Raw genomic sequence first — 26,579 nt, forward strand, 5'->3', positions numbered from 1 at the left:
ACAGCTTGTGAAAATATGCAGGGGCATAAACAGGAAAGTAAAGGAACAGATATTAATCCACCTTGTCTACAATTCAGAGTGTGTGACACAACACATGTAGCTCGAGTACACTGCATTGCGTGATAACTGCCCTTTGTTTGACTTTAAATGGACTTCATAATCTGGCCTCACTTAACTTTCCAGTAGTATTAGACTTTACTCTCCTTCAAATACTTAATAATCTAGTGTTAGTCACTGATCTTCTTATTGTACCTCACCCAAGACTCTCATTTCCCAACCCTGTACTTTTCACAAGTTGTCCCCAAAGTCTGGGATATTCTCCTTCCTGATATCTACTTCCTTCTTCATTCAAGATTCAGTTCAAAGTCCCATCTTCTCTAAGAGGCTTTTTCTGGTCCCCCATTGACCCATTCCTTTTTCTCTGAGATTACCTTCCATTTGCACTGTATCTAGGGAATAAGTGCAGCTTAAAACTGTACTAAGACCTTGGGGACATTCTGTATACATCCTGTATAAATTGTATGCACCTAGTTCTTTTGCATGCTGTCTCCCCAATTAGAATGTGATCTCTTTTTGCCTTTTCCCCCCAGTGGTCAGGCCAATGCCAACACATAATAAATGCCTAACAAATGGTCATTGATTGCAATGAAGAGTACAGGAAAATGTTGGAAGACCTACATGAACTGATGCAAGCTGAAATAAGCAGAGACTGTGAAACGTGATTGTGATGTTAGTAGAAATAACAAACTAAGGACAAACTGATAACTATGCAATTATAAAGAGCAACTTGTCCCTGTAAGAAAGATAAGAGTCTCTCCCTTCTTTGCAGAATGGAAAATTGTAAATTGATTTTAATTCTGTGTTTAAACTTAAGCAAGCTGGCATAGACTTGATACTGTTCCATACCTTGGGAGTCTAAATTCCTTACCCTTGTAACTTGACCTTTCATCTACACTCCAGAAAAACTTTGCTAAAAGTTAAGCTTTTGTCTTGTAATTACATTGACTTAGGTAGTCTCTGGGCATTTGACTCTCAATTCTATTATTGTAATATGTATCTCCAACCTGGTATCATCCACCTTTTGTAACCTCCACCCACCTCTGAAACAAATTGTTCTCCTCTGCCCATTCCACTGGAGCAAATCTTGGGGGTAGACACTACCCTAACTGACCAAAGGTTTTGAAACCCCTTGGTTACACTCAAACTGGTTCAGCCCATCTGCTAAAATAGTTCATAGAAATGTGGCTACTGTATATGCTATAGCTTCTTGGAACCACAGGTGAGAGTTGGGTGAATCAGGTGGACACCAAAAGTAGAAAGCAGTCCTGAAACGGGCTCAGTAGCCATCACACCAGAAATACATGTTGGGTAAAAGATAAGACCTGCTGAATTGCTACAATACTTAAAGAAATAGAGGTGACTCTTATCTCATCCAAGTTACATGGGTTCAAGTACCCTCTGGAGGAGATGAAGGCAGAAATCAAGGGCAGAAGGTGGTGATAGATATTTTTGCCGTCAACTATTCTGAATGGCTTCTGGGATAGAGGCCAGAGAAGTGAGAAAGGAAAAGGCAAGGTGTAACAACGACAACAATAATAACTCACATTTATATAACTATTGAATATTTTTGAAGTGATGTATTTAAATTATCTCATTATAGAATCATGAAATGTTAGAGTTGGGAATTATGTCACTGTTAACTCATATTTCATATCTCTGTTTTACATAACTATTTGAGATTTGCTAAAACAGGCTCCTAATTCATCTCTGTAATTTTCTAGGTGAATAAAGAGAGGCCAGAGGTTCTCAACTGTACCAGTTACTTCTTACACAGTTCTTTAAAAGTTGGTCAGTAATTTCTAGGTAGCTCTGGATTTAGATGTCTGGATATCCTGGCCAGTGTATTTTTCCTTCTGTGAGGAGCTATCACATTGGTTCAAATTCATACTAAGGAGCAAATGTCTTCCCTAAAGACAGATTGTAACGAGAGGGAATGAGGCACTGTGCCCTTGAAAGAGGGAAGAGCAAGCAAAGAAGGCGTGAGGGTTGTTGGGGGGGGGAGGGGAAGGAATGGAAGCTTTGAGGGAAGGGAGAGATTGCAGGCTCCAGAAATGAGCCAACTACCTTACATGTTTTGCCCAGGGCTGTCCATCCCTGCAGGCCTTCAATAATACCACAAGGATGAGAGTCTAATTCCCCTTTCTAGGTACAGAAACTTAACTTGTTTTTCTGATGTAGCTATGATATAATTCCTTGATTCCTGAAAGAGTTAAAATAGCATTCCTGGATGGAATAAGTAATTGACTTTGTCATGGCCTGCTTTGCCAATAGAAGTGTATCCCAAAGGAAGGGAAATTTCCCCTTCAAAGGAAGATTTATCCAGTCCTGCTCAGATTGCTGCTGTTGGTGTATCCACATGCCTTCAGACTGGAATTTGCTAGCCTGACCTTTGCAAGCAGGCATATCCTTATGCTTCCTCTTTCTCCACTTCATTGATGAAATCACTCCCTCAACTCACTCCCCCCCTTTTTACTCCTTAAACATCCCTTAAAGGGTTGCCTTTGGGCTTAACCAAACAGAAGGGAGAGGAGCAGAATCTAGGTTGCAGCTTTCATTTGTTTCTTCCACAGTTCCCACTAATTAGCTGCCGGGGGTTCTCAAATACTTATTAACTCCATGTGAGTTTAAATAAGACCACAATGGCCCCATTCAGCACAGACAAGCTGCAGCTTTTCGTGGCACAGAAGGCAAGGGAATAGGCAAACCTTGGCTCACTATTGAGCCAAACATCCCCTGTGGACCTTGAGGAGGTAGATGGAGAATGTCTAGTCTGCACCAAAAGTCCTGCCCTGAAGTCAGCCTCAGGAAGGTTTGATGTTCTTTCATATTCTGGCATCTCCTACCAACCCACTCTATTCCCTCTACCCTCTGCCTCAATTTTGGTCTTTTCCTTGATATATCTTCATATCAGTTTCTGGCTGCACTTCTAATTCAGAATAATCTATGCTGCTGACCCCACACATGTGCTTTCAAAACCAATGGCCAACACCGGTTTTGAAGGTTTGTCACAAAGGCCTTGGAGCAGGAAGTGGCTTTAGAAACCATAATCCAATATATTTATTTTTACAGAGGAGGAAACTGAGGCCTGAAAGAAGTGAAATGACTCACCCAAAGTCAGCCATGTAGGAAGTAGCAAAGCCTAGATTCAATCCTGAAATTCTTATTCCAAATTCTAGTCTTTCCACTATTCTTTTGTTTGCTTCAAGGCAGAAAAGTATTGGTTAAAAGACAGCTTTACCCTCAGAGGGTGGATGCCTATGAAGTTCCTATTTCAGGAAACAGCAGTCTCGTGATTTCAGACATCACCAGCTTTTATGTCCTTTCTTCCTCCCTTCAAATCAGAGCAATGACCTCTTCATCAGTGCCTTTCTAGAGTGGGTTTTTAAAGGGTCAGGCCTAAAGACTGTTGAACACTGAGATTGCACATTGGTGGGGCTCTGTTAAAACTGAATCTCTTTAAATCTTTACAGAATGACTCTTTGGCAGATGCAGCAAGGAGGGAGGGCCTGCATCACTTCATACATTTCCTGGCATGGGGATACTTCATTCCCTGCCAGTTTGCTCCCTTAGTATTATTTGAATGTAGCTGTTTGTATTATTAGACTATAAATCACAGCTTCCCCCACACTTACTCAGTGTTCAGGGTCCTGGTGAATTCTAATGACTGCACGCTACCCTTGAGCTGTGTGTGTGACTCCTGTTGACTTCCATGGCAGTTAGAAGCACAAATCATGGGGAGGAGCATATGGCCTTTATTTTGCTAAGAGTTTCATTTCATGCCATTACCAGAATACTCAGAAATCCTGATTGGATGGGAAGGAGATTAGCTCTTTCCCTAGTGGAATAATTTCATTATAGCTGGGGTGTTGCCTCTCTAAAGATAAATGTGAATCGAATATTAGAAAGGCTACCAATCATGGGAAAATGGAACTGCTTTACAATAACTTTAAATAAGTCTTCAGAGAGTACCTCTTAGTGTGTTTCCACCTAACTCTCTACATTTAAGGGAGTAGAGTTGGCTTATTTTCCTTCCTTGCTTTATTCACACTTCCCTCATTCTTATCACTCACAAACTATCATGTTTCCATAAAAGACACCTCCCCAAGTCTGGCTGATTTATAGAATGCAGAACACTTCCAATATTCTATCATCTTCCTAGTCTGTCTCCATTCACTGGCTTGTTGCTATTTAACACTTTCATTGACAAATTCATTTGTGCCATATACTTCGTGGGAGAGAGCACAAGAGTTAGGGTCAAGATCTAATTCTTGAGTACTGTCTTTTTCCATTTGTTTCTTGATGTCTTTTTCTTTTTACATCACAGTAATTTCCCAATATAACCCATCCCCGGACCATTGTAACAAAGGGAAACAGTTATTCAAAACCAAATAACTTAGTAAATTATGTGTCAGGGTATTCACTTCTTTAATCCTATCTGCCTCACTTTTGGGGGAGGGAGAAGGGGAAGTATGTTTCATCATCTATGATATGGAATCAGTATTGTTCATTGCATTTATTCTGAGTTGCCTTTTAATATTAGATTTATTTATATTCTATTTATTATTAATTAATATTCTATTTAATATTCTTTTTATTTATATTATGTAGTTATATAGTTATGCATATTATATAGCATATATATTGTTCTCCTAGTTTTTCTTACCTAATATGCATAAATTCATATATCTTCATATGAGTCTCTGAATTGTTACTATTTATTGTTTCATACAGTACAGTGATGTTTTATTCCATTAGCAGATTCGTATTTGTCTAGCTAGTTCCCAATTGGAGACGTACTTTTTTCCAATTTGTAGTTACCATAATAAGTAATTCTATGAATATTTTAGTCTATTTGAGATTTGTCCTTTCGTCTTTGATCTCTAAAGGGTGCACACCTAGCATTGGCATCACTGAGACAAATGGCATGAGCAATTTAGCTATGTATAATGCAAAATGCATTCCAGATCTATCACAGTTCTATCAAGAGTGTATTTGTGTCTGACTTCTTAGAGTCTCTTCAACAATTGATGTTCAGTCATTTTAGTTGCAACCAACTCTTCAAGATCCCATTTGGGGTTTTCTTGGCACTTTCCAACAACATTGGGATCTTTGATCATCTTGGATAATATGATGGTTCTGATTTATATTCTGGGCCAGGCCTGACTCCATTCAATATGGTGGTTAATGTTTGGGATTGGAACAAAATCAGACATTACTAGACCATCTAACATTTAAAAAATGTTTATTTGAGAAAATTGTAGAAAGCATATTCAGCAAGAAGGCAATATTGATTCAACTGAATGAAATTCTCCTGACTGCATTTTCCATGGTGGTGTGTTTTTCACCAGCATATGTCAAGACAGAGGAGTCACCAACTCCTCATGTTCTATGCTAAATTTCCCTTGATATTGGTGACATGAAACATTCTTTCATATTGTTGTTGATGGTTTGCAATTCTTTTTGACATTAGAGAACTTTATAAAGGGGTTCAAATAATTAATTTATTCTCTCTATAGTTTATTTTCATGGTATAAAGACTATGGTTGATGGAAACTTGTTAATCAAAATTAACCCCCACCAATTGGAAACCCCAATTTCTAGCTTATTTGGTTATATTCTCCTAAGCTCCAGTTACATGATATTGGAACAACAAATTCAGCCACTTACTAGAACTGAAGCATGCTTGGATAGTGTATACACTTTTGGTCTTCTTTCCTAGGAAAAATAAAAGGAATAAATAATATATAATACAACATCTGCTAAGTAGCTCCATGCCCATAAGTGCTCTCTTTCCTAGGCTGCCCCCAAACAGAATATGAACATGGAACATTTTAAGTGCAAGAGTTATAGGGAATAACATATTTAAATATTTTAGCCCCACCATAGCTGCTTCTCCTGGAAGTGTGCAAAGAAAAGTAGGAAATACATTAGAGTTCTCAAATGCTATTCAAGGTCTATCAGAAAGAGGGAGTTGATCATAAGGGACTGTCCAGAGCAGAATCTCAGTGGGTAAAATTAGGAGCTCCTCCTGGCCTTTAAGGTCACCATTTCTCATTTACATTTCCTGTTATCCTTTTTCCGATTGTTTAATCCTCTCTAATTCATTATTAGTGGAGTGGTAGGGTGTAGTCAAGGACAAACCAGATGTAGAAAAACTCTACACATCACACACTATCTTACCATCTTTGGCTTTTAATGTTCACTGGTGACGAGTCTTCCTTTCCCACTTTCCCACCATCTTCTCACCATGCTGCCCACTCTATGGCCAATATATTTATCTCCCTCCCAAACAAACTTTGGTCTCCATCCCTTTGTCCTTCAGTTCTGAAAAGAGAATCTTTGGCTTATCTTCCTGGGAAATTGCCTCCATACCATTTCCTGACCACCTTGCCATATTATTGTTTCTATATTTCTCTCCAGCTGATCAAGGCTAATCAAGAGGAAACGAGTGCCTGGTTGAGGGTGGTTCATCTCTAAGAGGGAAAGAAGGAAACTGATGTGAGGGGGGAAATGATGGAGAGAGCAGACAGGACTTGTCAAAGACTTGGATAAGGAAGTGGGGAAGAAACATGTGAACTGCAAACCTCTTGCCAGCTGTATCCCCTGGATATCCCACAGGCATAAGCAAGTCAACACATCCCCAAAAGAACTCGATCTTTCCTCTTTAATCCACACTGCCTCCTAACTTCCCTATTTCTATTGGGAGCACTACCATTCTTACAGTCCCCTAGGTTCACGAACTCTGAATTACCCTGGCTGATTCACTTTCATATGCCTGTGGGATATCCAGGGGATACACAACAAGCAGTTGGCAAGAGGTTTGCAGTTCGCATGAACAATGATGGTGGATACGTGTGTGTGTATGAGTGTATGTATGTATGTGTATATGCGTATGTATATATATGTGTGTGTATACATGTAGAGAAGACAGAGGGGGAGAGAGGGGAACAGAGGGAGAAAGAGAGGGGGCTAGGGAGAGACAGAGAGAGAGAGAGAGAGAGAGAGAGAGAGAGAGAGAGAGAGAGAGAGAGAGAGAGAGTTATTTTGCTAAATCCCAGGAAAATAAAGAAAAGGTGTGTGTGTGGGGGGGACTTGCCTTGCTCTCAAAGTACTCACAGTTTAATGGGGCAGACAATATGCAGACATCTATGTACAAACAGATATATACAGAGCAAATTGGATTGGATAAGCAGAGGAAAGGGACTACCTAATTAATGAGGATTAGGCAAGGCTTCTGGCAGAATGCTGGATTTTAGCTGGGGTCTGAAGGAAGCCAGCAAGGACAGGAGATAGAGATGAGAGAGAATTGCAGGGATGGGGGACATCCAATGAATATGCTTGGGGATGGGAAATAGGTAGGGATGACATGGCTTGTAGATGGCTGGGAAATATTCTGACCTGGTTCTAGTATCAGGGCTTGGCGTGCTAGGGTCTTGGAGTGGCAGTCTGAGTTCCCATAGGAGGAGTAGGAGAGTCAGAGCAGAAGCAGCACCATTTGGGAAGGGTTAGGATATAGGATGGTAGCCTGAGGAGATGGCAGGGCCAAATGCAAGTCTGTGAAACAGAGAGGATATCTGGAGATATTTATGGGCAGAAGAGCAGACAATGGGTAGATACCGTTAGAAAAAAAAATATTATCGTATAGCAATTTAAAGTGAGAGAGATCATGGCAAAATGGATTCAGAATTGGACATGAGCATCCCCCCCACACACACACATACCTCCCCCCACACCCACCCATGCATTTGGGAGCTAGAGTTAACAAGTGGGATCAGTCCAGGTAATAGACACCTATTAAGAGTCAGGAATTCCAAGGGGAGATCTTAATTCCAGGGATACAATAAAAGGGGGAAAAAGTGAGGAAGATCTGAATTCAGTTAGCCAGTTAATAAACATTTATTAAAAGTGCCTAATTTGTGTCAAGTATTATGCTAAATGTCAGGGATACAAAGACACATTGTATTCTTTGTTCCCAAGGAGCCAGTCTAGTGGAGGAGAAAGCATGCAAACTGTCAAGCAAAAAAGAAAAAACAACACAAAAAAACAATGCCCTCCCCCTCCCCCGCAAATAAAACAAAAACAAGATAAACCCACCAAAAACTCACAGGATAAATTGGGAGTAATTAACAGAAGGATAGCACTAGAGTTAATAGGGATCAGGAAAGGCTTTCTGTGGAAGGTGAGATTTTAGCTGGGACTTGAAGGAAGCCAGAGAAGCCAGGAAGCTGGGAAGGGAAATATTCCTTACATGGGGACAGTCATTGAAAATGTCTAGAGTTGGGAGATGAAGTGTTTTCTTGAATAATAAATAGGAAGCCAGTGTCACTGAATCACAGAGTGTTTGGGGTGGGGCATAAGGTGAAAAAAAAAAGACTGAAAATGTGAGGGGGCAGGCTTTGAACACCAGAGAATTTAATATTTCATCTTGAAGATAAGGAGCTGCTAGAATTTATTGAGTGGATGAGTGATATGATTAGACCTGCACTTTAGGAAGGTCACTTTGACAATTGAATGAAGGATGAATTGGAATGGGAAGATATATATGGCACAGATACTAACCAATAGTCAATTGCAAATGTCTAGGCATAAGGTGATGAGAGGTTGCAGACATCCTGGCTACATTGCCTTGGGAAAGTCTCTTACTTTCTCAGCTCTAGGAAATACTCAATACTCTAAATTTCATAGAATGGGTCATCCTATATCAGTAGAGAAAATTTTCTCAAATGAGAATCTTGAAACCAGTGAAATTCCTCTTCCACCTTTCTAGAATCCACTACCATCTCAGAGTCAGTCTCAACCTATAATTTCATTCAGAATTTGGGGTCTCTTCATCCTAGAACATCCCTCCCACCATGTCAATTACCATTTTATTGGTATTACCTCTCCTCACAAATAAGAATTGTCTTTTTTTTGGCTTATATTTGCATCCCCAGCACTTAGCATAGTCTGGCTTTATAAATGCTTGTCCCCTTAACCCTGATAGCAATGAAATTGCAGGCCTATCAGATAACCTATCCCTTAGATAAATTGGCTAAGTGTTTGCAGATTCTTATCTCCTTTAATCTTCCTCATGACCCTGTGAAGGTGGTATCATCATTTCTGTATTACATGTGAAGACCTTGAGATGAAGAAGGCAAATGACTTGGACAAAGTCAATCAATTCAAGTAAAAAAGCATTTATTTAGGACTGGATATGTGACAAGTCTTGTGTTAGGAACTAGGTTCAAAACTAAGTCAAGAGACTAGGGCCTATGATTCTTTTTTTTTTTAAGCAATTGGGGTTAAGTAACTTGCTCAAGGTTATATGGCCAGGTGTCTCTGGGTGGGTGCTAAGTGTCTGAGCCTGGATTTGATTCCCAGGTCATCCTGACACTGGAGCCGGTAATCTTACTCGCTGTGCTACCTGGCCGCCCCAGGCCTATGATTCTTATTTAAGGTCTCCTAATATTGTACTATTTATGTAATTCTGATCATGAAAAATCCTAGTATTCAAGGATACTTTGGTCCTTTTGTGTTACCTAATTGAATTAGGGGTAGATAGTGTCATCTCACTAGTCAAATAGAAGACAAAAATCATGTGAGTATGAATTATGTATAGTATTGATTAAAGACACTTAAACTTCAAGCTATAATTCTGGAATTCCATATTTTGATGACTGTGACTTTATCCTATCCAAAGAAAAAATAACAATTTTAGGTCTTTAGCTATTTGAAAAGCTATTCAAAAACTTTGATATAATGAGAACTGTATATTCTTATTAAGACACCTGTTCCTATAAGTGGATCCTTATAGGAGACTAAATAGCTCATTAATCTCTAAATTCACTTTAGGATCTCTGGAAATTGTATTGTAATAATATCATTTAAACTTATTCTGTTATTTTATTAATAGTATTCTTTATTATTTCTTAATAATTTAACTTTATTGTTTGATAATATTTTTATTATTAGTATTGTCTCCAGTGGCATATTATTGGGTTAGTCAAATGAAACATAGAGGGGGAAGTTAGAGGGGGCACAGTGGATAAAGCACCAGGCCTGGAATTGAGAAGACTCATCTTCTTTAGTTCATCTGACCTCAGACACTTACTAGAGATGTGACCCTGAGTAAGTCACTTAACTCTGCCTCAATGTCCTCTCCTGTACAATGTGCTGGAGAAGGAAGTGGCAAACCTCTTCAGTATCTTTGCCAAGAAAACCCCAAATGTAGTCACAAAGAATCAGACATTACTGGAAATTACTGAACAACAATAATATATGAAACATCACAGAAACCGTGACATTGCTTTAGGAATGACAAGTGCAAAGTTCACTAGGCTATTTTCCTTGGACTATTTGCATATCAAATATAATTTTCTGTATTCTGTTCTTTTTTAAACAAAGGGGGTTGGAGGCATATTATATTCCTGGGGCAAGTCTTCTTATCAAAGTATATTTCTGGTTTGGCTAAGTTTGGAGAGAACAAAAGATAAGTAATTGGTTTTTAAGTTCATCTTTTTTGGAAATTATTGCAAGGTACTTATAATTATTCAGGAACTCACTAAAATCTGTGAATATATCAGGGAATCTATATTTTAACTTTCATCAAAGAAAATGTTCTTTAAATGAACAGGGAGCAAGACATAATGACACATTTCATAGACAATCAAAGAGAAATCATCAGAAATCTAGGAATATAAGAAGAGATCAGGAACACAAAACAAGTGAAGTCAATAGGCATTTTTAAGGGCTTACTATGTGGTAGGCACTGTGCTATGTTCTGGACATACAAAGAGAATAACATTTCTTGCCCTCAAGGAGCTCATGTTCTAATGAAGGAGACAACTTGTAAACAAATATTCAAGAAATATACAAAGTTCATTGGAGGTAATCCCTTGCAAAAGGGAAGGCATGGAAGGAACAAGCATTCACCAAGCACCAATTATATGCCAGGGATTAAGTGCTTTACAAATATTTCATTTGATCCTCACAATACCCCTATGAAGTAGGTCATATTTATTATCCTTATTTTGTAGTTGAGGAAATAGACAGCTAGAGGTAAAATGACCTTTGCAAGTCTATTCTTATGACTGCTATGTTGTGGTTCAGTTGATTTCAGTTGTGCCCAACTCTTTATGACCCTATTTGGGGTTTTCTTGACAAAGACATTATAGTGGTCTACTATTTCCTCCTTCAGCTCATTTTTGCTGAGGAAGAAACTGAGGCAAACAGAATTAAGTGACTTAAGTTTGAGTATTTTAAGCTAGACTTGAAGTCAGGAAGATGAGTCTTCCTGGCTCCATGCCTGATGCCCTATGCACTACATTACCTAACTGCCATTCTTATGGCTAGACAGTCTCTGAGGCAATATTTGAATTCATACCTTCCTGTCTCCATTTCCAGTGTACTTATCCACTGTACCACCTAGCTGCCTTAGAATATCATAAAGACAGGGAGTGGTCACTAGATTTAAAAAGCCACAGATAAATCAAGAATTACGAGGACAAAAATAGGTCATTGGAATGAAAATGGAAAACAATGAAAGAAAAGCAGACTGATTAATTGAAATGATCAATCTTAATTCTAGAGAACAAATATTAAATATATGTATATATACACACACACTCATACATATATTATATATAGAATCTATATAGTAGGTATATCCATATTTGTGTATATCCATATATATGTGTATATATGTGTGTATATATGCAGACACACATGCATATACATGCACATTGGTTCTCTAGGATCAAGAAATATGCACACAGACAAATATATATGTATATCTGTACATGTGTGTGTTATACATACATACATTTATGTTTATAACATTTCTCTCCTGTCAATACAAAGGAGAAGAACTATGGATACAAAACAAAGCATATGGTGTTAGATATAGAAATTATGTCAGCTGATTTTGCTTAACTGTTTTTCTTTGTTGTACAGGAGGGATTAGTGGGGCAGTATATTGGAAAATAGCTGTGCTAAAAAAAGGCCTCAATAAATAAAAAAAAAATACATGGAGAATTTGAAAAGAACATCCCCTTGTATGTTAATATTCTATTTATTTGTAAGGAACTCAAATTAAATACTAAACATATGCCAAGATAATAATATGTCCAATTATAATACCTGACATGGTACTAAAAAGTTTGTAAAGTGCTTCACACAGATCTCATTGGATATAGTAGAAAATTGAAAATAAGGAGGAGACAGAGAATAGAAGTTACAAAATTGCCCATCCTCAAGAAAATACAATTTTTAATTTCTATTAGCTGTTTAAAGATATACTTACTTTAATTATATTATTTTAAATTTTAGTCTTCAAAGTACTCTTGGTTACATTTTGTTTAAAAAATTGCACATACATTATGCAGATCCTCTCCAAATGGGATAGTTCTGTGCTTCTGCCATGGGAGCAGGTGGTCGAAGGTTGTTTTGATGAGGTTACAAAGCTCCTCCCCTCTTTCCCCAAGCAGCAGTCCAATGTACGTCAGCAGTAATTGTATGCCTTACACTGCTGTACAGTGAGGGAGTGTGTAAAAGACATATCAAAAAGAGGTATCAAACTGAGACCTAGATGTTCCTTTTCAATGACTGCTCATTTCCATGAGCCATGCTTGGGATAAAGGTTACAACTTACACATTCTCACATATTTATTTTGTTGGTTTCATATCCTTCCTATCTACAGAAACTGGATTGGGGGTATAGTTGTTATGAAGACTCTTTATTTCTTTTCCTTTTTTTCCTTTGCTTTATTTTTCCACTGGATTATTTGCTAATCAGACTTCAGTGCAGTCAAGATAAAAGAGAGAAAATCTGTTGCCTAAATAGGAGGCTTTTAATGAGGATGTGAGCCCCTGGGAGCTGGATTCTGAAGTAGAACGATGCTGCCTGCTGTTCCTCTTGTCATTTCTTCAGTTGCTTCTTTCCCCTTTTCCAATGGGCCTAGTAAGCAGGAACTATCCAAGGTACTAGGATGCTGGAAGCTTTGCTTTTGAATGCAGACGGTTTGCAGAAACAGAGAAGAAACAGATTACTGCTTATTTCAGAAGGTAGGCTCTTTGTTTCAGAATCCCTGATTAATCAACAGTAGCATCCACAGACTAAGGCAGCTGGAGAGAGAGAAAGGAGAGGAGAGGGGAATAGGGAGAGGGCGAGAGGGAGGGAGGAAGGGGAGAGACTGAGAGAGAGAGAGAGAGAGAGAGAGAGAGAGAGAGAGAGAGAGAGAGAAAGAGAGGCTGCCGGTTGTCACGGGGGAGGGACGATGCCACAAGCTAGACTGCTTCAAACCTTCTGTATCTAAGTGGCAATGAGAGAGAACATCTTTTTGGCTGGGAGAAGCCATTTGGATAGGATGTTTTTTATTCCTTGTTTTCATTTATTTTTGTCTCTGCAGAATCTATTCAAATGAGGCACCTTAGCAAACCCGGGTGATTGCATTTGGTATTGTAATCATCTATGTGGCAAAGTGGGTAAAAATCATCCAATTTCTTCTCTGCTGGACCTCAAATCAGAGGGTTGTGTGGGTGTACCCATCCATTAGCTATGCCCTCTTTTCTCTGAGTGTTGATTTAAAGAAGCAAGTACCTGTCTTCTTCTGCCACAGCTTTTTACCGGGAAAACTTTAAAGGCTATTCTATCTGATAGGAAGAAGATCAATAACACACTGATCTCTAGTGATGAAGAATCTGATAGTATGGACACTTTTGCCACCCAGATATAATGCACTTTAACTGAAGAAAAAACTGAACTGAACTACAAGTCTGTTTCTTATGGTGCTGGAATACTCCTGCAGACTGCACTGAGATAAAGCACGGGAAAGGGCTTTGACAGACACAAGTCACCTTTTGATTATTGCACTTAGCTGTCCCTGGGGACTTAAATTTTGGTATGTATCTCATTTTTCACATTCTCTAAGCATGCTAATTGATCCCTGTGCTCATTAAATTGAGTAATCTGCTTATAAAATGGCATGGATTTTAGCCAGGGATACTTAATGCTGAAGTTTGCATGTCTTTTGAAGTGAACAGAAATCAACCATTGCTAAGCCATTTAATGTGGTAAAATTCTACAGACTATTTTGTATATCCTTTTCCATATAGTTACTTGACCACAGACACATTGACACTGGCGTTTCATTTGTGTAAAGGCGGCGGGGGGTGAGGGGTGAAGTAGCATTGAATTATTAAAAACATTGTTTAATATTTTTGTGATATATTAAATTGGTATTCACAATGTGTGTGCTAGCTACTTATCAGCTATTCCATACCATAAATATTTAAAGCAGTCTCTTAGTACAGTTGTATTAGCAGAAAGAACCCAATATCAATGTTTCAGAAAAATACCTACGTAACCTACTGCACATACATAACACCTGAAACTGCTTTTCCTCCTAAATTAAAACACTCTTTTTTTCCTGACACATTTTCAAAATTCCATCCTCTACCAAGAAGATTATCTAAATCTCATTACAATTAAGGTTTGCTATCACAAATCCAGATGGATTTGTTACACTTGGGAACACCATGGCTTTAGTGGAAGCTTTTTTTTTTCTTTTTAGGTTGTCTTAGCTAAAGTGTCCACCTATTATAATGCCCACAGCAACATTCTGAATTCCAGAGGAGTATGCAGCCAATTTTTATAAAAAAATTTATACAAGATTGTGAAGACTTTTCTATTCTCATTTGCAAATCTCCAAATTGTTGAGTTTTTTTAAGTTCTCTAGATATTGACCTTGTTAATTCTTTTCTTAAATTTTAGCAATAAATAGGGAAGGGCATTCTGGATCTTGGCAAACATCCCCTTTTACTTTTATTGAGGTGACAGTTATAATAGCCCTCAATTTTGGGGCCTTAATTCACTATAAAAGTACTTATATCTGAATTATGCAGTTACAAGTATAAAGTGATAGAGTCAAAATTCACTCATCTCGAATTCTTTGTATTTTACACTGTTCTACATTTTCTTCTTTACATTACTAAGTACCAGTTATTGGGCAGTTACAAAAAGTTGGAGCTATTAACTCATAATTATACTGACATGATATTATTTGGGGAGAAAAATGTCACACATCTTGCCATTTCCAGCTGAGCAAGTGAGGTGATTATATGAAAGATGTTGATATTTCAGAAATCCAATGGAAAGAAGAACATGCATGCATGTATGTATGTGTATATATGTGTGTATATCTATACATATACATACATATACATGTAGACACACATAATCACTAAAGGAGAACATTTCTGTGAGAGGCAAAGTATAAATAGAAGTTATAAAGTTTTGTGATGGGAGCCATCACAAACCTACTATGGACAGCAGGTCATTTGAATGTTTAAAAAAAATAAAACATAAACTCCCAATCCAATTTGATTTCTTTTGTAGACCCAGTCAGCAGTTTGCAAAAGGGACTGTAGCTAGTTTGCAGATATGCCTTGTAAGCATCTAGAACCATGTGACCCAAAGCTCAGAAGAAGGCTATGGTCATTGAGATTTTGTGCATATATGTAGTGAGTGGATAGATTACTTGTGGAACTGTAAACTAGTAGCACTATACTAATTTGAGTTGAGGGAGCAATCTGGTTGTTACATTGCCTAGTCACATTGAGAAAGAAGGTAGGGGAGAAAACTTACTCATCAGTCTAAAGAGAAAGATGAGAGCATCTTTTTTAGCACTTCAACCAGCTCTTTTGATTTTAATTTCATCATTTCCATGTTTCACAGAAATGTTATGTTTTGAGGCCATTGAATTTGGTGAAATGACTGTGAAGTTTCCTAAGGTCTAAGCATAAACACAAGGGAATGGTATTTCAGGTTGTTGATATGGTATAATAAGAAGTCATCATAACTGTTCTATCCTGTACTTTTCCACATAGCATGCACATATGGAGGATATCCAGACATCCTGTAGGGTGAGGTTTCATTTACATTCATCGCCTCATTTTACACCATCTTTCTATTTATGTATTCCACATTTTTATATAACATCTGATCATTTAATCACATGATCTCATTTGAAATGTGCTATCTCAAATAGCTTTGAATCCATGAAGAAAACAGGAAGTATTGTTTTACCCCATTGGCAAAAACTGTGCCCAAACTGCCACGTGAAGTGTTCCGTTAGTTGCAGAAATACTCCTGGGCAACATTGGGCTCTCTGCCTCAGAGGAAATTCACTGATTGGAAAAAGCAAAAAGAGCAGATTCCAGCAACTTCTCTCACTGAATCAAGCCAGATGCTTTTTGTAATCTCAGGAGGAAAAGAAAGTGTAAAGATTTTAAAAATTTACCTGTTTGACAAAAAAAAAAATTGTAGACTTTATTGGAGTAATGATTAGGAGTGAGGAAAAGAAGTTTGAGCTAAATATAAAAACTACTCTACAAAATTATTATCAAGATTTATCCCACTCAACATATTGTGTGCTTTCTACTTATCAAATATGTGAGTGTAAAAACATTACTAAGTCACCAATAAACTTGATCTTATCCTACATATGAGGTTATCATGAAAGGGAAAGTGTGTTTTCAATCTGATCTTCCAGAAGCTTCTTAGGCTGCAGGAATTGGGCATTGAGATTTACAGATATATAAAACATCTTTTAGTGACTTGTCCACCTGTGTCACCCAGCATATGTGGCAAATACCCAGATTGATGAAGACTTTACAACTTTTATATCTTGGAAAATGATAAGCAACAGATGGAGAACAGCTCCTTTCCAGAAATGCTGGATAAAAGATCTATGAAAAGAGAAGGAATTAGAGGCCATATGAGTCTGTGGGCTGCTTTATTCAGCTGACACTAGCTGATAAAAATAGAATTTTCATTTCTTGGTCATTGGGACACATTGGAAGTCCTCTCTCCTACATATATTTTGCCTATTCATTTCTGTCTGTCATTTTGGAAGAACTGAATATTTGCAAGAGTTGGAATTATTGAAACCAAGAAATTTCTACTAAGTTTTATGAAGTGAGGGTGGGGAGGAGGAAAATATTTGCATTTGTGTGCCAATTCCAACTTACATTTATCTGGCCTCAATTCCTTCCTTCCTCCTTCAACAAAAGCCACTCCTAAAATCCTAAGCACCCTGTTACACAGGGGTGCCCAATCTCTGCAACACTGCAGACTACTTTATCTGCTCTCCAGGAAATCAACAACCATACAACATTTGCATCTGAAATTAACATAGCAACAAAACTAAGTGGATAACTACAACATCTTTTGCATACACTTATTTCACAATAAATGCTCCCAGACCACTTGATGTCATCAGCACTAAGACTCATGCAGTTTCTCTGTGTTGTATTCGTTCTGTGCTTAGCTGGAGGAAGCATCCATGGGGAAGATCTAAAGAGAGGAGCTACACATTTATGTTTCTTGGACTCTATTCAGACCTAATTGCTTGTATTTTACACCCTTCAGGTATTTCACATGCAATAGATATTTTGTGACAATGCAAATAGTCAAATGGGATTTCATCTAGCTAACAGGGCTGCCTTCAATATTAGAGAAATCCAGTGATGATTTTATATTTGAAGTTACTGTGAAGAGGAGATAATAATTCCACAGTGCCTGGCACATCATACAAACATTAACTATTATTTTTATGATTTGTGTATTAGTAGGTTAAGGTGGAATTTGGTGTTCTAGATACTCCTGAATCAAGTGTTCTGAATGTTATGTCCTACTTTTGCAGAGTAAAACTAACCAAAATATTAAGAACTACAAATATCAGGGTGCTATACAAAATAACTTCTGTAAAGTATTTCAGTAGTGTAGGAGATATGTTCAGGGAAAGCAAAGATGATTGGTTCATTGTTCAGAATAATTTAAATTGAACAAAATGACTTTCATTCTTACATTAAATTAGGTCAATACAACAATTCAAAAATCAGACAAAGAGATTCTACAGACTACCAAATACTGACAACTATGGAGGAAAGCACTGGGTAACTATAGGTATATGAGATAGAATACCTGAAAAAGAATTCATCCCTGAAATGTGACTGAGGCAAAAATTTAAGTATTTCACCTTGGGAATGACCTCTGACAAATATTTATGGTTGCCTATGTACTGGCTATTAGAAAGGAATTTGCTTACACATTTCTTTATGTTTCCTGAAGTTTTTAGGCTCTTTCCAGGGGTGGAGGTGGAGGGAAGAAAACTTTTGAAGTAAATATTGATAAAGTCATCAGGAAGTCAATCTGCACAGAAACTTCTTTGCAAAAAAGGAATAATTCACCTCTCAACTCATCTCCACTTTCCTCTTTGTTGCTTCTAAACATACTACTGGTCAATAAAGTTAGTACTGATCAATGATGCCATATCTGGGGGCCTTTTTTGAATTGTTACAGCTGCCTCTTGAATTAAGGTTTCTTATTTCTTCCTTGAAGAAGTCTTGAAGATGGTGGCTTCCTGGTTGCTTTTCTAGAGAGTAGGCAAACTATTATGAAAGAATTTTGCCCTTGAAATTTATTGGGGGTAAAGAAAGCATTTGATATTTATCATAAGCATACAGACACTCCATTTTGTCATTACTTGTGGGAAGGTTGAGGGGGAAAAAAGGATAATTTCAAGATCATAAATAAGAATTAAAAAAACCCAAAATACTTTTGGTCCATGATTATCTGCCCGTTCAATTCTTATTTAAATGACAGTAATTCTATTAGAAGTCAATATTTGTTATGAACTACATATCCCGCAAGCATAGATATGAACTTATTTCTTCAAAACTTACCTGCATATGAAATGTGCTTTGATTTATGAAGGTAGAATCATGCAATTTTACAGCTAGATAGAACATCTGGAATCAGCTAGGCCAGGCCCCTTTATTGTATCTTGTTTCTGATACTCATTAGCTGTGTGATGTGGAATATCAGACAACTTCATGAAATCTCAGTTTTTTTCATGTGTAAAATGATGATAGTAATATGTTCATTATGTATTTCAAAAGGATCTTATGAAAGATGTGTGTAAATATTAAAGTTCTATAATAATATATTTTGTGATTATGAATGTCAGATATGAAGAAACTCAGAGCAGTTGCGTCTTGTGTCCAATGTGTAAAAATACTGTCCTCAGCAAACTGAAGATATTTATAGGTCCAGAATATATAAAGCCACTCCAGTTTTATGATTCCCTGTTCCCTCATTTGTTCAACGAGCAGGCTCATGTAGATTAAATTGATTTCTATTCAATTGCACAAATATTTATGGAGCCATATTACAAACAGGGCACTATGGTAGGCAATAAAATAAATATAGATACCAACAGTGTATAATCCACTCCCTTACAAAGTTTTACCTTAAGCAGAGGAGAGGAAATAATACAGAAATAACTACTACTACTACTACTACTACCACTACTACTACTACTGCTACTACTACTACTGCTACTACTACCACCACCACCATTACTACTACTGCCAATAATAATAATAATAAAAAGAATATGATAAATTCATGGGAAAATTATAAACCTGATGTTAAGAATGTTTGGAAAAGAGAATAGTCACCTCCAGATTGGTGAATTAAGAAAGTCTGGAGAAGGTGGACTTTGGCCTGGGTTTTGGAGGGCAAGGAAAATTTTGACGAGTAGAATTGGGAAGGAGCTCATTTCAGGCATAAGAGATGGCATGAGAAAAGACATGGAGATGAGAAAGGATGAGATGATTCTGAAGAACAGTGAATGGTCTACTTTGGCTAGAATGTAGAGTACCAGCAGAAGAGCAGTAGGAAATATTTGGAAAGGTAGATTAGAGGTATGTAGAACAGGTAAAATGCTGGAGCTTTAAGTATTTTAACTTTATTCAATAGACAAACCACTGTAAGTTTTAAGCAGGGCAGAGACCTCAGTTTCTTTAGTTATGAAATTAGCATGGTATTGAACTAGGTGATTTCTAGGAAATTTTTCTAGCTCTAATATTTAACGCATTTCCAAATAAAAGTTATGCATTAGGAAGATATCTGGAGGATAAATTGGATGAAGAGGCAGATAGTATGGTTAGGAGGCAATTAATTTAGTTTTGGTAAGAATGAATGAAAGAGGGGTGGCCAGGTAGCACAGTGAGTAAGAGCACCGGCTCCAGTGTTGGAATGACCTGGAGATCGATTCTGGGCTCAGACACTTAGCACCCACCCAGAAACACCTGGCTGTGTAACCTTGAGCAAGTTAACCCCAATTGCTTAGGGGCAGCCAGGTGGCTCAGTGAGTAAGAGCACTGATTCCAGTGTCGGGATGACCTGGATCAAATCCAGGCTCAGATATTCAGCACCACACCCAGAAATAACTGGCCGTGTAACCTTGAGCAAGTTACTTAACCCCGATTGCTTAAAAAAAAAAAAAGAATGAATGAAAGATATGACCTATTGTAATGAGAATGAAAAAAGAAACTAAAAAGATAGAATTAGGAGAACTTAGGGAATAGCTAAACATACAGGGTGAGGTAGAAAGAAATAAAAAACTTCTTTGTCTCAGGCTTAGAAGGTAAACAACTAGGAAGATGGTGTGGACACCAGTGACATCAATAGAGAAGTCAGGAGAAGAAGTATGTTATGCAAGAAGAATAATTTATTTTGGACTTTTGAAGTTTGAAGGAGAAATAGAAAGTTCTGATGGAGATATATAGAAAGCACTTGGAAATCTGTGTACTGAACTAATAGAAGAAATTATGACTACATATATAGAATTAGAACTAATCCTTATTTAGATAAAATATAAAGCCAGAGATATAAATGGAAATAATAAGTGAATAAGAAAAAATAAAACAAGCTTGAGTACAGCACTTAATGCTTAGTGTGTGTGTGAATTTAGTATAGACTGAAGAAAAAGATCCTGAAAATATGCAAGAGAAGAAATGGACCAAGAAGGAGGAAAACTCTCAGAGTACAATGTTGTGAAGATTTGGAGGGTCAAAAAAGGAAAAGGTAGTCCCACTGTTAAATAAAACAGCAAAGGCAGAGAGACTAAGGACTAAAGATATTGTTGGAGATTAGATTGTCTTAACCTTTGAAAGAGCTTTTTAAATAGAGTGATGGAGAGGTATGAATGGGGATGCACAATATTGAAGTAAGTAACTGTGTTACTTAGATCACAGATATACCTGACATATTTATGTGTGTGCAAATATTGTGCAAAGTGCTAAGGGTACACAGATGAAAATGATTCCTACCCCAAATAGACAAAAGCAAAAAGAAAAATATATTTATATATGCTTAATATTTATAGCATCTCTTTCTGTAATGGCAAAGAAATGGAAGCTAAGGAAATGTCAATCACTTGGGGAATGGCATAATAAATTATTGGGTATCAACAGATGGTGGTCCTACTCTGCTGTAAGAAATAACAAAAGTGAAGTTTTTGAGATATCTGGGGAAACATTTATGAACTGATGCAGAATGAAGCAAGCAATACCACAAGAACAACAGAATTACTACAGCATTGCAAAGGCATATAACTCTAAGAGACTTGAGAACTGAGATCTCTGAAGAAAGCAATAATCAATCATGAATCTAGGCAACCCATGATGCTCACTTCCTAATCCAGAGGTGATAGAATCAGGGTACAAATAGAGACATAGATCATAGGTTTTTGGACAAGATCAGTGTAGGAATTTGTTTTGTTGACTGAATATTTGTCATAAGAGTTTTGTTTGTTTTCTAATGGAGTAGGTGGTAGAGGGGAGAGAAAATAGACTCTTAGTACATTAAAGCTTTTTAAAAAAAATAATATAAAATAAAAGAAATCAGGAAAAAAGTGAATTAGAGATACATAAGAGGCTGAAGGTAGAGAGTTCAATTGAGGAGATATTAGAGATGTCTAGTTGAGAGGTGAGTTAAGGGAGTGAGATATGGCAGTGGCTGTATGTGTAAAGGAAATTGGAAAAATTGGAAGATTCTGAAATTTTCACAGGATTTCTTAAGCAATGGAATGTGTAGGATGAGGGAGAAGAAAAGTCAATGATGACTAAAATTTCAAGCCTGGATGACTGGGAGGATATTGATACTCTAGGCAGAAAATAAAGAAAAAAAGGGGGGAAAGCAGTTTGAGGAAGGGGAAAAAATAGATTTTTGGGTTTTAGTGGCTATTTATAAATCCAGGTAGACTAGATGGCTGGCAGTAAAATGGGGTTCAAGCAAGAAACTGGGTCTAAATCTTTAACAATTCAATTTCTCATGTGGAAATCATATACACAGAGGTGACAATTGAGTATGTGGGATCAGATGAGTTCACCAAGAGAGGTAGTGTAGAAAAGATAGAAGTGGTCACAAGTCATTGCCTGAGGGGGAATGGAAACCATATGTTGAGGAGAGAGATGGCCCAAAGAAAACCAACAAGTAATGTCCAAGAGACAGAAGAACAACCAGAAAAGAGTAAAGGTGCTAAAGGAGAACAGAATATTTAGGAGGTAGAAGTCAACAGTAAGATAAAGTAAGATGAGATCTGAGAATGTCTTTGTCAATTAAAAGATTACTTAGGAATATTTAGGAGTAATACTTTTGGTAGAGTGTTAACAAATGAAAGAATTGGGCATATTTAGCCTGGAAAAAAAGACATTGGCAAAGGAGTGGGCTGGGGTTGGGGGGAGGAGGTAGAAAAGAGGGAAGTATCTGTCTTGAAGTCTTTGAAAGACATCCACATGTAGGAGAATTAAACTTTCTCTGTTTTGGCCTCAAAAGTTAGAACCAGAAGCAGTCGGTGGACACTGCAAAAAGTCTAGGTTGGATACCAGGACATATTTAGAAATTAGTGAGTTGTGCTGACTTGTACTTAGGTGAGGCTACATAAATGTGACCCTAATTTTTTTTTAACAAATCCATATTTATGGTGCAAGTTAGGAGCTTAGGAAGTTCCTACTTCACTCTCAAAAAAGTTGATAGCATGAGAACAGGGTATGCCTGGTGTGTAAAGTATTAGATACATTTCTGGCACTTGGTTTCCAAAGGATGTATATGATAACATCATAAAATCTTTAATACTCTCTAAATCTCATTCATTTCCACCTCAAGAAGTACAATTGAGAAGATGTAGTATGGCCTGGTGAATGAAAGGGAGGTGTATAAGTAAGGACTACCTGACAGGTCTCCAAGACTATGAATTTTAGGACTTTTGATTGGTGGAGGGAGTTTCAGCATCAGGGAGCTCCCACACCAAGGATTCACAGGTCCAGACAAAAATAATAACAGAAATTAAAAGAGTAGCCTCCACTAAACAAATAGGCAATTTAAAAATATCCAATTATTTCACAGTAAACTGACCTCGGTTTTATACAATAAAAAAAATTTGGGAAGGCCATTATTATTATCATGCTGGGTCAATTAATGGATCTAGGTAGTTGCTGTTGTACTATATTTTACTGAAAGTAGCTGACACCATGTGGTTTTAAGAAAAGCTTGTGTTTGTTTTTTTTTTTTAAACCCAAACCCGAAAACTTGCAGATATATTACCTGATTTAGAAATACATTTTGCTAGAATGGGAAGGGGAGTGATCCCTTTCTGCCCTAAGGCAACAACTCTAAAATCATAGAACATTGTCTTGGCTTGGATAATTACAGTAGAAATTAATGATTACAAAATCAAAATATTACTTTAAAAATCCAGATTCTCTAAATGGTAAAGTCCACCACAAAAAAGTAATTTCAAATAAGGGCTAAGCTTTTATTTGACATAGCATTCACATATAAAGGAAATATATTGTAGAATCACTTCCCCCTCCCTCCACACCCTGCAAAAGGCCCTCCCTCCATACCCTGCAAAAGGTCTCCTATTTGTAGTAATAACTTTCTCTAAGTACCTATGTTCCTTATTTATCCTTTGATTTCCAGACATTCAATTACATTATGTCATGTAATAATTGAAATTAAAAAAGACAATCCCCCCAGAACAGCATTACTGTTAAAATAAAAAAAAGAGAGACCTCAAGAAAATCCATTAGTTAACAAACAACTATACCAACCTCTAGGCCTAAATCATCTATTTTTGGAATATGACTTGGACTTCAGAAGGAAAAGGTGTCCTGTAATGTCCAAGAATGTATAACAACACATGTATTAATGACAAAAATCCTCAGGAAATAAAATTAGAGTATTTTCATTGATTAGCATAACATATACTATTAAACATAAGTGGCATAGTGGATAGAATTATGGGTAGAAGGTGGAAGAACTGAGTTCAAGTCCAGACTTAGACACTTGTTAGATATATGACTTTGGTCAAGTCATTTAACCACTGTTTGCCTCAGTTTCCTTATCTGTAAAATGGGAATAGTATTAGCACCTACCTCTTAGTGTTGTGAGAATCAAAGACGATATTAGCAAACCCACTTTTCAAACCTTAAAGCTCTACATAAAAGCTAGCTATTATTATTTTCACTCTCAGAAGAGATGAAATTTGGAGTACTTTTGAGTACCAAGATAAAAAGTTAGAACTTGATTGTCTACATTCAACAACTTTGCAAATCAATTCCAAAAACCGTTCTGGTTTGTAAAAGTTGAAAACGCAAGTGGGGCAATGGAGTAAATGGCATGTAATAGTGGGAGGAGGAATTTTCCTTTAGGCACTTTGATTTTGCCGTTAGCTTTTCCAAGTGACTATCATGATGAAAGCTCAAAAATTATGGATGTCTGAAACTAGAGAGACCCATAGACAGTACCCAGTACAATCTTGTTATTGTATACATGAGGAAACAGTCCTAGGAAAAAATGTGGCTTGACTAAGACCATTCAGCAGACCAGGGACAGAGCTAAAATTAGTCAATTGTTCTCCTAATAAACTCCTGCCCTATCACCATATACTTCCCAATACATTGTGTTACAGACAGATTGTTACAACTTTAGTACAACCACCAGTGTCAGTGGGAACTTATACCCAAGGGCAGCCAGCATGAAGAGTAGAACAATAACATGCTTATACCATAGGTTATCATTTGAAGTTTTACTAAATATTTTGGTTGATTAGAGGGGATTTATTAAGTCATAGGATCATAAACTGAGAACTGGAAGTGACCTCATAGGCTATATGCTCTAATCCATTCATTTTACAGCTGAGAAAACTGTGGCTCAAGGAAGCAGAGAACAGTCATAGCCATATTTGTTTGTGGCACTGCATTTTCACTAATATCTGCTGCACACCTCCTCCAATCTGGATTAGTCTAGCTACTTACTTTGCTATTTAGTTTGCTTTATATTCATCTACTTATAACCACATAAAAGGAGGACATGAGGTTTGGGATCTCCATTCCCTCTCTCCCCAAGGTTACCTATGACTAAATTCACTTCTTCATTTTAACCTAACTTTTATAACATGAAAATGCAAATGATATTATTGTGTACAGCATTGGAAGATATAGTGAGGGTTAATGAGGTGGTAATTGGTGATACTTGTGATGCTTGAATTAAAGTACCATATGAATATAAAGTATTATTCCAGGTGACATTGCTACTTCAGAAAATAGAAGGCTTGTTAATACATAGATATGTTTCTTGGCAAATGTTATTAGCAATTTAAATGTTTGGGGTTGTAAGGAAATTCTGCTTGAACACTTTTGTTTCCTGAATTTTTGTGGCAATTGGAAAAATTATGTAAGAATAAAAAATCATTTTCAATTTATGTGTATTTCATTGAGATTGAAAGGAGGAAACTTTTATAATGATTGGCAATAAAAAATAATCAGATGTGATTTCTCATCTCATTGATATAAGGATGACATTTTGAGCAATGGTGGCTATGACAGGAATTATTATCAAAGACATAGTTTCATCTTGAAACATAAAGTAATTGTTATTTGACATACCATTTCTTTCTTTTTCTGGAGGGGGGTAGGCAAGGCAATTGGGATTAAGTGACTTGCCCAAGGTCACACAGCTAGTAAGTGTCAGGTGTCTGAGGTCAAATTTGAACTCAGGTCCTCCTGATTCCAGGGTCGAGGTTCTATTCACTGTACCACCTAGCTGCCCCTGACATACCATTTCTTTTAAAAATATATTGATAGGGGCAGCTAGGTGGTGCAGTGAGTAGAGCGCTGGCCCTGGAGCCAGGAGGACCTGAGTCCAGATCCAACCTCAGACACTTAACACACACAAAAAAAACCAGCCGTGTGACCTTGGGCAAGTTACTTAACCCCAATTGCCCTCCAAAAAAAGCAAAAAAAAAAATTTATTGATAAAACAAATATCCAAACAGCCTCCTCATACCCAAGTACACAGCCCAGAGATGTTAAGGTAAAAGGAGATATATATTATTGATCTTTAGATAACATGGAATTAACAATATTTGCTTCATTTGACTAGCATTTTCCTTGCATAGCCTTTTAGGAAAAAAAATGGTAGAAAAAGCATTAGAATTATAGTCAGAGGATCTGGATACAAATGTTGGCTGTTACTAGTCATGTGACTTTGGGCAAATCACTTAACCACTAAGAATCTTTTTTTTTTTCTTTTTGGAGGGCAATTGGGGTTAAATGACTTTCCCAAGGTCACATGGCTAGTTTTGTGTGTGTGTGTGTGTGTGTGTGTGTGTGTGTGTGTGTGTGTGTGT

At 37.2% G+C, this 26,579-nt stretch overlaps 1 protein-coding gene and 1 long non-coding RNA gene across 2 annotated transcripts in view; one reads left to right on the forward strand and one right to left on the reverse strand.

The window, feature by feature from the left end:
- Nucleotides 1-26,579, reverse strand: part of LOC138174343 (uncharacterized) — a 154,804-nt gene that overhangs the window by 75,392 nt on the left and 52,833 nt on the right. Inside the window, exon 2 of the long non-coding RNA XR_011171679.1 lies at nt 5,728-5,775. This is a non-coding gene — a long non-coding RNA (uncharacterized lncRNA). The remainder of the gene's footprint in view (nt 1-5,727; nt 5,776-26,579) is intronic.
- NYAP2 (neuronal tyrosine-phosphorylated phosphoinositide-3-kinase adaptor 2) overlaps nt 12,329-26,579 on the forward strand; it is a 333,767-nt gene continuing 319,516 nt past the window's right edge. The window contains exons 1-2 of the mRNA XM_069104545.1: nt 12,329-13,101; nt 13,446-13,937. The gene's annotated coding sequence lies outside the window, so the exon portion shown is untranslated. The remainder of the gene's footprint in view (nt 13,102-13,445; nt 13,938-26,579) is intronic.

Source organism: Petaurus breviceps, unplaced genomic scaffold, assembly GCF_028583685.1.
Source record: "Petaurus breviceps papuanus isolate PSGF00001 unplaced genomic scaffold, PetGlider_PUasm1.0 688, whole genome shotgun sequence".
NCBI classification, from domain to species: Eukaryota; Metazoa; Chordata; class Mammalia; order Diprotodontia; family Petauridae; genus Petaurus; species Petaurus breviceps.